General features: G+C 36.4%; 1 pseudogene; it reads left to right on the forward strand.

Annotated features, from left to right (window-relative positions):
• Window positions 1-735: 735 nt before the first annotated feature.
• Window positions 736-835, forward strand: LOC113319936 (annotated as a pseudogene).
• Window positions 836-6,443: the final 5,608 nt, after the last annotated feature.

The raw sequence follows: 6,443 nt of genomic DNA on the forward strand, positions 1-6,443 counted from the left end.
GGAAACTTACCTTTTTCTCTCAACGAATCACTTATCAAACCAACCTGGGTTTTTAACTCGGAAATAGCCTGACTATTTTCTTGTCCTATCCTATTACTAGCTTGTAGACTTTGTTCTACGGATAACTGGAATTTTGCAGTTTGCTGAGTTAACAAGGCGAGAGATTCCTTTAAACTTAGGATTTTCTTATCTGACTGATTCTGAAACTGAGCTAGTCCTGAAGGATTCTTAGTATAGCCAAAAACTGGGGGAGCATTAGAATTACTAAACTGACCTTGACTTTGGCCCTTAGACCACGAAAGGTTCGGATGGTTTCTCCAACCAGGATTATAGGTTTCTGAATATGGGTCAATCTTTTGACGATTATAAAATCTAGTGTTATTATAAAGAGCATTGGCCTGCTCTTCAATATTCTGGCCTTCCCAAAAAGGCTCCACTCCACCACTAGTCTGGCCCACTTCTAAGGCTTCTAACCATTTTGCTATAGCAGCAATTTTGGCATCTGATTCATAACCTCCTTCTACCCTATTAACGTTTCCTCTACTTAAAAGAATTATTTTCTGGGGTGCCCTACTATTTTCCCATTGCTGGGTTTTTTCGGCGATTTCATTAAAAAATTCCATCGCCGCATCAACAGTTTGGTTTTCAAATCCACCAGTGCATAGAGACTCAACCATGGTCGTTGTGGAGTAATCTAAACCCTCATAAAGGATCTGAACTAGCCTAACCTTTTCTAAACCATGATGAGGACACTGGGATAATAAATCATTGAACCTTTCCAAATACCTATACAAAGATTCTCCCTCTTGTTGCGAAAATATGCATATTTGCGTCCTAATAGACGATGTTTTGTGCCTAGGGAAAAACTTATTGAAAAAGGCAGATGTAAGTTGTTCATATGTCTCAATTGACTCGGAGTCCAAACTACACAGCCACGACTTGGCCTTATCTTTCAGGGAAAATGGGAATAACCTAAGTTTCAAAGCATCATCATCTCAGCCTCTAATTCTTAGAGTACTACAAATTTCCTCAAAATCCCTAACATGGTAATAAGGGTTTTCATTTTCTTTCCCTAAAAAGATTGGAAGCATCTGTAAGGTCCCAGGTTTCAGTTCATAGGGTGCCTCTGTTTCAGCTAACTTAATACACGAAGGATGAGTAGTCCTAGTTGGATTCAACAAACCTTTCAAAGTTGCCATTCCTAGCACTATCGGAGCAACAAGGATTCTCTCCTCAGTCAAATGACTTTCAAAAACAGACTCTTCAAAAGTCAGACTTTCTAGATTAAGGTAATCGAGACGCTTCGAACTACTAGGTTTCTCTTTAATAAATCTACCTAGTGCGTCTCTTTTACGTTCAGGCATACAATAGAATTTTCTAAATTGGAAGGGTAAGCAAACACAGATCAAGGCCGACTCAACCAAATGAAATCTATTGATTTCTAGCAAACAAAAAGCATGATGGCTCCACTTAGATTGTTTCTAGACCAGCTTCTAATCCTTCGAACGGGAATTCGTTACAATTTAAGCAAACCCCTCTGGAATCAATTCGATTTAACGTAAGTTGAATAGAGGCGAGGGAAGCTCGGTGGAGCTTTGATACCCAAGGCCTCACCGGTATTACAAGGCGGGGCAGTTACGCATTCAACTTACAGAAACCGTCAAGAACTTCGAAGTATGCTTAAAAGAGTAACCAATATTTTTCGAATGACTTTCCTGTTAAGCTCGTTACCCTATCGGTCTCGTTCTAGTCAAAATTTTAGGCTTAGGTTCGCATAGGTTACGTGTTCCTAAAGAGGGCAAGAAAAGAACGGTGATGAAATCCGAACCCTTATCTTGTATGGCCAGGCCTTGCCCTTTACTAGAAAAATAAATGTCCATATTCAGTTCTCAACATATATGCATACGAATGAGTCCAGTAACTCGCTGACAAGGGATTCGCGAGTGTTTAGAATCTTAGCTCCCGTTCCAGACGAGGGATGAATCAGTTGTAGTCGACTCGGGCCACTGACTCCGATGTCTAGTGTACGAACCCAAGGTGCAGAAACAATATCGTAATTGTCCTCCTTCTCTGCAAATCGTTTATATTTAAAGTACCTTTCCGTAGGGTAATAATAAAAAAATAATGTCCAAAAGTCCAAAAAAAAAATAAAAAAAATAAGGAAAAATAAAGAAAAATTACAAAAATAATAATCCCTAATACAGTTTTTTTTTAAAGAAAATAAACAAACCTTAAACTAAAATTGTCTAAAATAAAATTGTCTTCTTTTCTGTTCTTTTGCTTTAGTCTTTAGCTCCAAGTCTTTATGAAATCACCAAACTCTTTGGCTCAATTTTCTTTATGATCCAGAACCTGTAGACACAAGATAAATACCCAAAAAAATAAAAAATGACAAAAATAATAAAAAAATAAAAATAAAATAAAGTAAATTTAAAACCCTAAAAACAAGTCCGCGTCGGCGGCGCCAAAAAATGATGTGATTTGTAGATAGTGGTAAAAGTGGTTCGACTCTTAGACTTGTGAAGGATATTAATTAGACTTAAATTCTAATATTAAAATAGAAAACTCATTAAAAATTATAGTAAACTCAATCAAAGATGATATCAATACTAAAAGAAACACTGAGGCTAAGATTCCACTATTTTCCAAGTTCAAAGTGATTAAACCAATACTTATATTTACGCAATTTTCTCGTTTAATTTGATTCTAAAATATTGCAACAACTAGATTTTCAAAAGTAGTAATTGTAAATACCAAGTATGAAGCATCAAAAGTCTTAAAACTAAGCATACTCCATCAAAATAGATCACAATCACTCAAATAAAAATCATATTCAATAATAGTTCAAGGAAAATAATCATATAATTATTGCAAATAAAAAGATAAAATAGAATATACCACTTTTTGTTGGAAAAATAGCTTCCTCTATCGCCTCAGCAATGGGGTTTAGCTCCTCATATTAATCATGATCTCAAAATATGTGTTTGTTGCTCAAAAGATGATTAAAAGAGTGAAAAGTAATAACACAGACTATTTGCAACAGTGTATTAGTGTTGCAAAACAGCTGTTACAATGGAACTGTTACAGAAAACTGTTGTAAATATTGTTGCTTTGTCCCTGATTTTAAGACCCTAGAATACGACTGTCCTGCACAGCTTAATGTTCTTCAGCTGTTAAACAACGACACTGTTCTGCGACTGTTTCCCGTGCGTCAATGTTCTTCGCGTTCTTCCTCTTCAGCAGCAGCAGCAGCAGAAACAGAGTTTGGTAAAGCTATGATTTCTTCTTCTCTGGCTCTCCTTAGGTTCCCAAACTCTCGACACCTCTTCTATATGACCCAAGACATCTATTTATATCAAAAATACCGATTAAATCTCTCCAAAATCTTCCAAAATCTCTTTCCTTCTCTTCACGGCCAACTTGCGGCAATTTCTTGTTTTAGAATTTCTACGCGTTTCTGAGCTTTCCTTTTTATTCTAAACTCTTCCTTAGATAGATACAAATCTTTGGGAAAGTTTACAGCACTTTAATCTCTCTAAAAGTCCCTAAAACAGGTCACACACGTGACTTTCCATATTTTCTGTTGTGATAAAAATCCGTCAATTGAGCCCAGTCTAATCGATTTAAACACCCATATCAGATTCCTAGACCCAAAAGGAGTTTATCCTATGAAAATCAGAGGTTTAATCGACCTCAAACTCCTCCAAATCACGATTGCCAAAATCTGTTCTTCACTGCACCTATTTTCCCGCCAAAACCTGGTTTTTGAAATGTTGAAGATAGTTGCTCCTTATCCAAGGTAGGGGTGAGATTAGCAACTGCCTGGAAATGGGATGCCCCTTAGTAATTAGGTTACCCTTATCCAAAGTGAGAGTCCGAATAGCGATCCCTGACAATATATAGAATCGAGTCAATTTTTTCGAGTCAATTTTTTCCAAAAAATGTTTATTGACCAAAAATACCTACAAATAAATAAAACACCATAATAAGTACAAAAGTGATCCCTGACAATATATAGAATCGAGACAAATCGGACACAAAAATGTGTCTATCAAATCCTGAGGTGTGCAAGTTCTTGTCTCTTTTAATCAGGCACATGAGACAAGATGCACAAAAACAACACAATTAAGTTGTGTTGTGGTGAACAACAATTTTTCCACCATGACCCTTTTGAAAGGAATTCATAGATCCCTGTCTATCAAAGTGTTTAGACCATACTCTTTTTTCTAGTGGTCTTGACCTATCTTTGGAAACCAACTTCTTTGAAGAGGATAAAATCTTACATACCTCAGCAGTTTTTTGAACAAGTTTGAGATTGTTTGCTAGGCGATTTGCTCTTCGTTGAAGTCTCTTGACATGTCTCATCTTGTATTTATACTTGAAACACTTTGAAAGTTCATGACCCTTGAGTGAATAATAAGAACATGTCAATGGATATACTGATTCAGACTCCCGAGATGTGCAAGCTGCTAGGCACATAGTGGAACCTGAAAAATCGAACATAGAGTTTCTAACAGAAAGGTTAATTTCTTCTTCAATATTGGTTGAGTTTCTTTCTGGAAGAATATCAAGATTGATGTATGTATTGCTACCACTACACCATTTTGAGCGTTTTGCAACTGCATACCGCTGTTGCAAATTGGGATCGCAACAGCAGCCAGCTGTTGCGAACGGAGGCGACGCGAATTTTCGCAACGGAAATCTAGTTGTTGCGAAATTAGATTCGCAATTGTTTTCGCAACAGCTACTCAGTAGTTGCTAATTTTTTACTTTTATTTGCTAAATATTGACTAAGTCAACGGAGACTGACCCAAAAAAGTCGCGGTAAAAAAATGGCAACAGAATTCAGCAGTTACGAAAATGTTTGACTACGTCAGCCATGACCGACTTGGTACAAAATTAGCAACAGTTCCTAGTTGTTGCTAATTTTTTGCAACATCAAAAAAAAAGGTAAGTCTTTGTTGACCTGGTCACCAAAATTTCCCCCCATTCTATTTTATCCTGCAATTACCCATGACCCAGAGATTCAATCCATCAATCAATTCTGCAAATAACTCTTTAAGAAAAGTTAGAAGAGCAAACCAAATTCTGCATTTACTCATACGCACTATTGCTTATTGAATATTTTCAATCGTACATACGAACAACATTTAAGAGAATCACATCTAGAAGAAGAGAAGTAAACAACTATTTGAGCATCGGCACAAGGTATATATATGAGGTACTCTTGATTTCAATAAGGCTAACTTAGTTTAGTGTCGAACTTTAACAACTACAATGATAAAAATAATTTTGGACACAAAAGTGCTGCAGCACTTACCATCTTCCATTCATTAGCTCTGTACACTTGTGAGCATCATATGTATCTTTGAATATCACCAGAACAACTCCTTGAGGATGGTTCTCGCACACCTAATATCACCAGAACAACTCCTTGAGGATGGATCTCTCATACCTGCAAGCAAAAAAGTAACATGTCAATTTTTAGCTCAACAATCAACAATTGGGAGGCATTGTCTTCAAGCAAGAGAAATAATCTCAATCAATACTCACACAGTAGTTTTGGGTTTTTAGTCATAACCACCAGTACTCAATCCACACATGGACATCAAATGAATCATATTGGGAACCAAGAAAAGTAAAAAAAGATCACCTATTCTCATAAAGAGAATGAAGGGAAAATTAAAGATGGTTATACTTGCCTTCACAATATCAACTGCTTAGATAACACAGCGAGGATGCCATCGCTTAATTAGACAACATCAACTGCAGAACCAATAGAATTATAGTGAGGATGCCATCTGCAATATTGTTTCAGAAAAAAAAGGAACTTTCAGGACTAGTAAACAGAATTAAAGAAAAAAATTCGGAAAATCTAAGAGAAGCATCTTACCTTGTTTTGGTTTTGTAAACTGGTTATTCCGATGGTTGTTAATCATCGGCTTCCGACGGTAGTTTTTTAGCATCCTTGAAGAGTTGGTTAGGATTCAACACTATAATCTCAAGTCCCAACCTCCCACCATTAAATCCCAACCTGACAGATTTCAAATTTTATCCCATGCCATACTGAAATCACTATTTACTTATACCAACAAGTTCAGTTATAATGCAGTGTGATCACAAAAGAGACTTACCAGAGAAAGGTCATCAATGACATAATCCAGCAGAAAAAAGATCATTAAGTGTAATACCTCGCAAGAAAGTGAAATCCAAAAGTTAATACCAACAAATTTCATCAAAAATGGGACAATGGTAATCAAAGGTTATCTCCTACTGATCTTTCACCATGAAAACGCCACATTGTATACGTTGGGGCAATACCATTATTGAGCAAATGAAAACTAATTTCTTTAAGTGGAAACTTTCCTCTACCATTCTTACAGCGTTTACAAGGACAGGAGAACACCATACTGTCACCACCATTTCTACGGATAAACTCTATA

This window comes from Papaver somniferum, chromosome 10 (genome assembly GCF_003573695.1).
Source record: "Papaver somniferum cultivar HN1 chromosome 10, ASM357369v1, whole genome shotgun sequence".
In the NCBI taxonomy this organism is placed as follows: domain Eukaryota; kingdom Viridiplantae; phylum Streptophyta; class Magnoliopsida; order Ranunculales; family Papaveraceae; genus Papaver; species Papaver somniferum.